Consider the following 11,134-nt stretch of genomic DNA (forward strand, 5'->3'; position numbering starts at 1 on the left):
ACATGGACTCTAGAACATGCAGTTGTGGAAAAGTGCTTAAGAACGAGAGGGCTGAAAATCCACCGTACCAAAATGGGCTGTTTAGCGACCCAACAACAGGCGACACGAACAAGGCAAGACCTTGGTGAGACAGAGAAGGAACCAAACCAGGACACAAACCACAGAGTTAGAGCCGGTTGAAGGAATCAGACAGCACAGAGAGGGCCAGTGAACAGAGGCCGATCAGAAAGCATTCAACAGCAGGAAATTAAAAAGAGGATACAGTGGCCCAAGAGAGTGAACAAGAACAGCTGGACACAGTTTMACAGTAACACAGACATGGTGCTTGAGACAACACTTTCTGGGAGCGGAGAACGCAAGTTGGAAGCCCTTGCTGCGATCATGTGCAACATGGGGCAAGGTAGATTTGGGACCCATGCCAAAAAATGACATGCACAGCAAAACAACCAAACAGGCAAGAGAGGGAGATACCAGCAATAATAGAAGACCTGAYGAGACTAAAGAAAAGGTAAACAGCAGCAGAGGAAGAAGAGAGAGCAGAGCTACAAGGACTACAAGACACACTATGACAGCAACTATGCAGCCTGAGGTGTGCTGAAAACAACTGCAGGAACACAGGGGAGAGAGCTCAGAAAAGGGCAGAAATGTAACCCCTACAAGTTCAAACAAACAAACTACTAGGGGACAAGAACAGTAGAATACTGCAATGCCCCAAGGAGGAGGTGGAAGACCACCTGAAATAAACACACACCYACCCACACCAAGAACAGGATTTGGAAGAATACAACTCCTTAACCCTCCCGAACACCAGGTGGAATTTGACATGATGGAACCTAGGCTGATAGAAGTGAAAGACATCCTCAGGAAGGCACGGGCAGGGTCAGCACCAGGACCAGMACTAGGAGGGATCCCATACCAAGTATATAAGAACTGCCCAAGACTAACAACAAGAAACTGTAAGCTGTTGAGGGTTGTGTGGAAGAAAGAAAGAATGCCGGAGGGCTTGAAGTCAGCAGAGGGATGCTTCATCCCAAAGGAGGAGTCCACACAAAATCTCACAGCTTCTCTCTTTTGAATGTGGAGGGAAATATTTATTTGCCATCGTAGGAAGAAGAATGACCAACTTCATGCTGGACAACAKGTACCGGGATACATCAGTGCAGAAGGGAGGAATCCTGGAAATATAAGGGTGCCTAGAACACACAGGAGCATGAACACGGATCATCACAGAGGCAACAGAGAACAAAGGAAGCCTTCAAGTAGCTGTCCTGTGGCTTGATCTTTCAAATTGAATAACATTTTATTTGTCACTTTTTTCATAAACAAGAMGTGTAGACTAACAATGCAGTGACAGAACTGGTCAGGAGCCCGTAAGATGGCTGCTATCCACTACATTGCCATCTGTACCAACACATATGGCATTGTTTGTAACTTATTTTTTCTTTTTTTACTTATTTTGTACATAAATGTTGCTGCTACCGTCTCTTATGACCGAAAATAACTTCTGAGCATCAGAACAGCGATTAATCACCAGGAACTGGCAGAAGCTTTTTTTTTTCCTTTAATGAGTCCGACGAGCCTGACGTGAAGGACATACTGCTTTCCCGGGAACAGGTGCAAATCCCCGTCAATTGCGTGAAGAGAAGACGGAGAAAAAGAGGACGAAGGAAGATTAAACTACCAACGGGACATTAAAAATTGTAATATATTATGCTTCACGTGGTTGAACGATGACATTATCAACATACAGTTGGCTGGTTATACGCTGTATCAGCAGGATAGAACAGCGGAGTCTGGTAAGACAAGGGGGGCAGACTATCTATATTTGTAAACAACAGCTGGTGCACGATATCTAAGGAAGTCTCTAGGTTTTGCTCGACTGAGGTAGAGTATCTCATGATAAGCTGTGGACCACACTATCACCTAGAGAGTTTATCTGTATTTATCGTAGCTGTCTACATACCACCACAGACCGATGCTGGCACTAAGACCGCACTCAATGAGCTGTATTCCGCCATAAGCAAACAGGAAAACGCACATCCAGAGGCGGTGCTCCTAGTGGCCGGGGACATTAATGCAGGAAAAATAAATCAGTTACCAAATTTCTATCAGCATGTTAAATGTGCAACTAGAGGGAAAATAAACTCTTGACCACCTTTACTCCACACACAGAGACGCATACAAAACTCTCCCTTGCCCTCCATAATTATATCCTCCTGATTCCTGCTTACAAGCAAAAATTAAAGCAGGAAGCACCAGTGACTTGGTCAATAAAAAAGTGCTCAGATGAAGCAGATGCAAAGCTACAGGACTGTTTTGCTAGCACAGACTGGAATATGTTCCGGGATTCTTCCTATGGCATTGAGGAGTATAACACATGAGTCATTGGCTTCATCAATAAGTGCATCGATGACATCGTCCCCACAGTGACTGCATGTACATACCCTAACCAGAAGCCATGGATTACAGGCAACATCCGCACTGAGCTAAAGGCTAGAGCTGCTTTCAAGGAGCGGGACTCTAACCCGGAAGCTTATAAGAAATCCCGATACGCCCTCTGACAAACCATCAAATAGGCAAAGCATCAATAAAGGACTGAGATCGAATCGTACTACACTGGCTCCGACGCTCGTCGGATGAAGCAGGGCTTGTAAACCATTAGACTACAAAGGGAAGCACAGCCAAGAGCCGCCCAGTGACACGAGCCTACCAGACGAGCAAAACTACTTCTATGCTCTCTTCATAGCAAATAACACTGAAACATGCATGAGAGCATCAGCTGTTCCGGACGACTGTGTGATCACACTCTCCTCGGGCGAGTAAAACCTTTAAACAAGTCAACATTCACAAGGCCAGACGGATTACCAGGACGTGATGAGCTGACCAACTGGCAAGTGTCTTCACTGATATTTTCAACCTCTCCTTGTCCGAGTCTGTAATACCAGCATGTTTTAAGCAGAACACCAGAGTGTTCTTGGGCACAGGGACTAAGGTAACCTGCCTAAATGAAGTGCTTTGAAAGGCTGGTCATGGCTCACATCAACAACATTATCCTAGAAACCCTAGAACCACTCCAATTTGCATGCCGCCCTAACATGATGATCTCTACTGCATTTCACACTGCCCTTTCCCACCTGGACAAAAGGAACACCTAGGTGAGAATGCTATTCATTGACTACAACTCAGCGTTCAACACCATAGTGCCCTCAAAGCTCATCAATAAGTCAAGGACCCTGGTACTAAACACCTCCCTCTGCAACTGGATCCTGGACTTCCTAACGGGCCGCCCCCAGGTAGTAAGGGTAGGTAACAACAAATCCGCCACACTGATCCTCAACACAGGAGCCCCTCATTGGTGCGTGCTCAGTCCCCCCCTGTACTCCCTGTTCACTCATGACTGCATGGCCAGGCACGACTCCAACACCATCATTAAGTTTGCAGATGGCAACAGTGGTAAGCCTGATCAACAACGAGACATCCTATAGGGAGGAGGTCAGAGACCTGGCTGTGTGATGCCAGGACAACAACCTCTCCCTCAACGTGATAAAGACAAAGGAGATGATTGTGGACTACAAGAAAACAAGGACCTACCACGCCCCCATTCTAATCGACAGGGCTGCAGTGGAGCAGGTGGAGAGCTTCAATTTCCTTGGTGTCCACATCACCAACAAACTAACATTGTCCAAGCACACCAAGACAGTCGTGAAGAGGGCACAACAAAACCTATTCCCCCTCAGGAGACTGGTAAGATTTGGCATGGGTCCTCAGATCCTCAAAAAGTTATACAGCTGTACCATCGAGAGCATCCTGACTGGTTGCATCAATGCCTGGTATGGCAACTACACTACAGAGTGTAGTGTGTACAGCCCAGTACATCACTGGGGCCAAGCTTTCTGCCATCCAGAACCTCTATACCAGGCGGTGTCAGAGGAAGGCCCTAAAAATTGTCAAAGACTCCAGCCACCCTAGTCATAGACTGTTCTCTCTGCTACCGCACGGCAAGCGGTACCGGAGCACCAAGTCTAGGTCCAAGTGGCTTCTAAACAGCTTCTACCCCCAAGCCAAATGACTCCTGAACATATAATCAAATGGCTACCCAGACTACCCTCTTTTACACCGCTGCTACTCTCTGTTATTATCTATGCATAGTCACTTTAATAACTCTACCTACATGCACATATTACCTCAATTCCTTGACTAATCTGTGCCCCCGCACCGGTACCCCCTGTACATAGTCTCACTATTGTCATTTTACTGCTGCTCTCGAATTACTTGTTACTTTTATTTCTTATTCATATTTTTTAAACTTCATTGTTGGTTAGGGGCTTGTAAGTAAGCATTTCACACCTGTTGTATTCGGCGCAAGTGACTAATACAATATGATTCGAAATAGGTAACTATAACAACGCAAAAATACCCCGTGCCTTAGAAGTGCTCCTACAGGACTACTTTGACGAGTTCATGATGAGACTCACTGTCGTGGACTACACCCCCAATTTGCAGAGGTTGGAGGTGGGGATTGTCACCGGGTGTACAATATCTGTCATAATGTTTGCTGCAGCAATCCATTTCCTTGTTAAGTTGGCTGAAAGACCAAGCAGAGGACCCACCGACGCAGGCCTTCATGGATGACATGACCATTACAACTCGGTCAGCAATAGAAAGAAGATGGATGCTTGAAGATCCAGAGAAACTCGTCACGTCGGCTAGGATGACCTTTAAACCAAGCAAATCAAGCCTGGTACTGAAAAAAGGCAAAGTGGACGACAGCACCGGTTCAAGGTGGAATGGCAGCGAATTCCAACGCTGACAGAAATACTAGTCATGAGCCTAGGTAAGTGCTTCGACAACTCTGTGACACAGAAAATGTTAAAAGGCCAACTGACCAGGCGAATGATTGAATGCAGAGGGTGGGAAAAGTGGTCTCCCAGGAAAGTGCAAAGCCTGCTGCTACCAGCTTGGAGTTCTGTCCAAACTACTCTTGCCCCTCCTGGTGTACGAAATACCAATAACAATGGTGCAATCAACGGAAAGGAAGATCAGTGGTTACCTGAGAAGAAGGCTTGGCGTACGCCAGAGTTTCAGTAACAAGCCTTTACAGCAGGGGTAAAAAGCTACAGCTGCCATTCCGAGGATGCCTGTGGAATTCCAGGTGACCAAAGCAAGGCAGGTCCTAATGCTACGGGAATGCAAGAACGAGAAAGTAAGGAAAGCTGGGATTGAGGGCCGCACTGGGAGGAAGTGGTCAGCAACATCAGCAGTGAAAGAGTTGGAAGCAAGACTACACCACCAAGACATTGTCAGAACCGTGGCCTCAGGATGCCTGGGTATTGGCTGTGTGAAACGGGTGTCCTGGACTAGAGCAAGTACATGAAAGAGAAGGGACCTCGTGCTGACAGAGATAAGGTACATGGTGGAGGAGGGAGGGCAAACCAGAGCAGTTGGGCGGAGGCAGCAGGGCAAGTTGACATGCGGAGAAGAAGCCAGGGAGAGGAAATAATATGGGCTGACATCTGAACGATAGGACCAGCAGAATAAAGTTGGTTTTCCGCAGCATGTACGATGTACTACCAAGCCTGACAAACCTTGTTGTGTGGGAACTAAAACAAGACCCAAACTGCGCTTTGTGTGGAAGACCAGCCAACCTCGAGCACATACTATAATCCTGCAGGAAAGCACTGATGGAAGGTACAGGTGGAGACACGACAAGGTCCTGACAGCAATAACATCCCAGCTGGAGGACGCAGCCAAAAAGATCAGGCCAAAACAGAAAGGACCAGGCTTCATCCATTTTGTCAGCAGTGAGGAAAGAAATCAGCTGGCACCCCATGAAAGTTGGGAGTTACGAGCTGACCTCGGAAGACGCCTAATCTTCCACCAGAATATCATCAACTCATCACTCAGACCAGACCTGCTGATCTGGTTGAGGAGCACAAAGAACATCATCATGCCCGAGCTGCCAGATCCATGGGAGGAGAGGATTGAGGAAGTCTACGAGAGGAAGCTGTTGAAGTACCAGGCAGTGGACAAATGTACAGACAAGGGTTTACCCGTGGAGGTTGGGGCAAGAGGCTTCCCAGGCCAGTCTCTGTGCAAGGCACTAAGTATCTTCAGAGGAAAGGGAGCACAGAGGAATAAGATATGTTGCACAGCTGGGCAGGAGGCAGAGAGGACATCACAATGGATGTGGCTGAAGAGGGAGGAGCAGTGGTTAAACCAACCTGGCTCAGATCAGGCCTGATCGCCGATCCCGTCGGACAGTGTAGTGAGAAGCGCCAAAACACTTAATGAAGAGGGGACATTACCTGAGGATGAGCCAAGAGCAGCATACTCGCTGTTTGCAGGTAAAATATTAGTGTTTACATTTAAGTTAATTTTTTAAGTGTTTAACTTTTTTCTTCCACTTTTGACATGACAGAGTATTTTGTGTAGATACATTTTTTATACAATTAAATCCATTTCAACCCCACTTTGTAACAATACAAAATGAATTAAAAGTCATGGGGTGTGAATACTTTCTGAAGGCACAATATAGTGCTATTTAATAATGCAAGTAGCAAATCTTGACAAAGTCAATGTGCCCTTCATTTCAAAGGATGATGAATTTTATGAGATGTAATTAACACATTAATGTAATTAACACATTAATGTAATTAACACAAGTAATAATTATAATACTTTACTACATAATTATAATACTGCATATAGGCTATACAATTTAGACGTACTTAAGCCTTACTAATAATAACCCAAGGCAATCATATCGGATATTATTTTTATGTAATGGCCTGACAAGTCTACAGTGTTTGTTTCCTTATCAGAAGTTGAAAAATATGAAAATCAGTACCCCTCATGCATAGGCGCTTATTTTCGAGGCTAACAAACAGTTGGGCATTCTGTTCAAGTAATGCAAGGTAAAAACATTTTTTGGAAATCTTACGTTTKAATTCCTCAACGTTATCCCAAACGGCAGATGATAGCTGGATGTAAAAGTTCAATGGAGTTGATAAAGAGCCGAGCAAAAATAAAGCTCTCCTTTATCGCAAAAATMTCCATGACAAACTCCCTCAGTTAGACAACTGAAGTTAGGTCTGGGGTTAGGATAGAGACCTGTAACGGAAAACACCTTTGTCGCAACGCAACAAACAGAGTAACATTCCTTGGATTCYGAATGACGAAGGCTTGATAAAAAATATTCTGTGAGCAGCAGGAAAAGGAGTAGGGGAGAGGAACCTTCAATCTGGCGAATCTCCGCCCGTGGGTTGTGTCAGGTGATGTTTATAAACCCTGAARTGCTTATTATATAATGGRCAGTGAGAGGCTTTCAAGCCACTGGCCGCCATATTGGTACTCCCCAGAAAGAGCAGTTTTCAATAGGAATTAAAGGAATTCTAAAGTATTTTAATAAAAACGTTCAAGGACAAAACGTATTTAGGTATGTATTTGTTGTAGTTGGGACAGTAACATTAGTTGTCTCTAAAAATAAATACTTTAAGGAATATGTTTTTATATTTTTATTTATTTAACATTTTTATGTTTAGTTCACATAATATAAATTAAAAGTGTGCATTAAGGTGTCTGTAAAAGAATATACTTGGCAAAACGAATGTAGACATTGATAAATGCATTTCTATAGCTTCCAAAATCTTTTTTACTACGAAGGAGGAGTATCAAAATGGCTGCACGGTGGCTTCAATACAGCGCCCCTGTTTGTTATCTATGGTTTATACACATAATTATTTTAAAGTGCGCAAACTCTCTGCCTGGCTGCAAACTGGTTCTGTAATCTAACCACGAAATAGGGGTTTGTAAAACCATGGTGCACATGCTGTTTGGGTAAATACACTGCTACAGATGTAGGATCTTAATTTGACCACCCCGTTGCAGGATAACTTTTCTGTGGGCTTGTTTAAAACGTGTAGTGTGTTTGAGGTATAAAAAAMCCTCGGGAAGTTTGTAATTTTCATTTACAAATTTCAGACTTGATTTTCCCTTGAGAAAAATGTATCAACCRCTATAAAATGTCCATTAATTATAATRTACATAACAATTCACACTTCCTGTTGCTGCAGGATTATTTTTCTGCTGTAGCAAGCTGTCTCAAATTAAGATCCTACAGATGCACTGGTTCTTAGGATAATAATCACATAATAATAAGACCTCTTATAATAACATGTTCTTATGAATTACAAAGAGCCTTCCATTCCCCGCAATAACCATAGTTTTATTATGGCTCAATGAATGCAAAATATTTTTGCAAGCTAACGTTAGAATTTACCTTAAATTTGATGTAGCCAAGGTTTGTATAAGTTAGTATAACTTGCTAGTTTCCAGTGCTGGAAAAAGTACTCAATTGTCATACTTGAGTAAAAGTAAAGATACCTTAATAGAAAATGACTCAAGTAAAAGTGAAAGTCACCCAGTAAAATTAGTAAAAGTCTAAAAGTATTTGGTTTTAAATATACTTAAGTATCAAAAGTAAATGTAATTTCTGAAATGTACTTAAGTATCAAAAGTAAAAGTACAAGTATAAATCATTTCATATTCCTTATATTAAGCAAACCAGAAGGCACAATTTTATTTTTTGTATTTATTGGCGGATGGCCAGGGGCACACCAACACTCAGACATAATTTACAAACAAAGCATTTGTGTTTAGTGAGTCCGCCAGGTCAGAGGCAGTAGGGATGACAAGGGATGCTTCTTTATAGCATAACAGTAATTCAGTACCAATACAAATGAAACAAGTTTATGAATGTTTGAATGTTCAGGAGGGCTGAGCGAATGGAGTCTAGATGGTTAACAACTAGTAATGCCTCTGCCGAGTCTCTTGATTACTTCCCCACCCAATGTCTGGAAGAAACTTAACTCAACGCAAAGGACCACAAACCACTGAAGTGAACAACTGTGAGTATTTGTTTTGCACTAAGGGATTGTGCTGAGTAAAGATGTAACAATTCACCGGTCCTTATGCTCCCCGATTGAAATGTTGAAGATAGGAGTGCATCGCTTCGCAAACACCAAATATAGTATGCATCATAAAAAATAGAAATTATTTAAACATTGCGAATCGCCAGTTCAAAAAAAAGGCTTTCTTATTTATATTACATACATTTTTCTTTCCGAAAAATACCTCCCATTTTACGTGCCTCCCACCTAATTCCTGTCATTCCGGGGAGAAAGAGACAGAGGTTTCACAGAAGGAGATRGGGGTGCCTTGTGAGGATCCGGCGACGAGTGGCTAATCTGCCTTTGCCATCGGTACTATTGGCCAATGTACAATCGCTGGATAATAAAGTGGACAAACTAAAAGCACGTATATCCTACCAACGGGACATTAAAAACTGTAATATCTTATTTCACCGACTCGTGGCTGAACAACAACATGAATAACATACAGCTGGCAGGTTATACACTGTATCGGCAGGATAGAACAGTAGCCTCTGGTAAGACAAGTGGTGGCGGTCTATGTATATTTGTTAACAACAGCTGGTGAACGATATCTAAGGACGTCTCGAGGTTTTGCTCGCCTGAGGTAGTTCAACTGAAACGTTGATTAATGTGCACTGTCACTGTAAAAATAAAATAAACTCAAATAAATAAATAAACTCAATTAAGGTCACAGTTATGAAAATGTAGGACACTAAAGAGGCCTTTTTACTGACTCTGAAAAACACCAAAAGAAAGATGCCCAGGGTCCCTGCTCATCTGCGTGAACGTGCCTTAGGCATGCTGCAAGGAGGCATGAGGACTGGAGATGTGGCCAGGGCAATAAATTGCAATGTCCGTACTGTGAGATGCTTAAGACAGAGCTACAGGGAGACAGGATGGACAGCTGATCGTCCTCGCAGTGGCAGACTACGTGTAACAACACCTGCACAGGATCGGTACATCCGAACATCACATCTGCGGGACAGGTACAGGATGGCAACAACAACTGCCTGAGTTACACCAGGAACGCACAATCCCTCCATCAGTGCTCAGACTGTCTGCAATAGGCTGAGAGAGGCTGAACTGAGGGCTTGTAGGCCTGTTGTAAGGCAGGTCCTCACCAGACATCACCGGCAACAACGTTGCCTACGGGCACAAACCCACTGTTGCTGGACCAGACAGGACTGGCAAAAAGTGCTCTTCACTGACGAGTCGCTTTTTTGTCTCACAGGGGTGATGGTCGGATTCGCGTTTATCGTCAAAGGAATGAACATTACACTGAGGCCTGTAATCTGGAGCGGGATCGATTTGGAGGTGGAGGGTCCGTCATGGTCTGGGGTGGTGTGTCACAGCATCATCGGACTGAGCTTGTTGTCATTGTAGGCTCATCTCAATGTGGTGCGTTCCAGGGAAGACATCCTCCTCCCTCATGTGATATCCTTCCTCCAGGCTCATCCTGACATGACCCTCCAGCATGATAATTCCACCAGCCATACTGCTCGTTCTGTACGTGATTTCCTGCAAGACAGGAATGTCAGTGTTCTGCCATGGCCAGCGAAGAGCCCGGATCTCAATCGCATTGAGCACGTCTGGGACCTGTTGGATCGGAGGGTGAGGGCTAGGGCCATTCCCCCCAGAAATATCTGGGAACTTGCAGGTGCCTTGGTGGAAGAGTGGGGTAACATCTAACAGCAAGAAGTGACACATCTGGTGCAGTCCATGAGGAGGAGATGCACTGCAGTACTAAATGCAGCTGGTGTCCACACCAGATACTGACTGTTACTTTTGATTTTGACCCCACCCCTTAGTTCAGGGACACATTATTCAATTTCTGCTAGTCACATGTCTGTGGAACTTGTTCAGTTTATGTCTCAGTTGATGAATCTTGTTATGTTCATACAAATATTTACACATGCTAAGTTTGTTGAAAATAAATGCAGTTGATGGTGAGAGGACGTTTCTTTTTATGCTGAGTTTAGCGAACTCACTCTAGCTAAGGTCAAGTCCGGCTAATTTTTCTCAAGGAAGCATTTTTTTGGGAAACCAGAACAGTTCACTCTAATTTGCGGAAATCATGGTTAGTTAACCGACTCTCTAACACCATGTTTGGATGTTAAATGATGAGACAGAGGCATTGATGTGAGTAACCCGTCTTGTTCAGTACATTGCAACACTAAACATCCGGGTATCTCAAGCACACCGGT

General features: G+C 43.9%; 1 protein-coding gene across 1 annotated transcript in view; it reads right to left on the reverse strand.

The window, feature by feature from the left end:
• The window catches only part of LOC111962018 (LHFPL tetraspan subfamily member 6 protein-like), a 69,153-nt gene extending 61,847 nt beyond the window's left edge, over positions 1–7,306 (reverse strand). The window contains exon 1 of the mRNA XM_023984760.2: positions 6,941–7,306. The gene's annotated coding sequence lies outside the window, so the exon portion shown is untranslated. The remainder of the gene's footprint in view (positions 1–6,940) is intronic.
• Between the last annotated feature and the right edge of the window lie 3,828 nt (positions 7,307–11,134).

This window comes from Salvelinus sp. IW2-2015, linkage group LG4q.1:29, assembly GCF_002910315.2.
Source record: "Salvelinus sp. IW2-2015 linkage group LG4q.1:29, ASM291031v2, whole genome shotgun sequence".
Lineage (NCBI taxonomy): Eukaryota > Metazoa > Chordata > Actinopteri > Salmoniformes > Salmonidae > Salvelinus > Salvelinus sp. IW2-2015.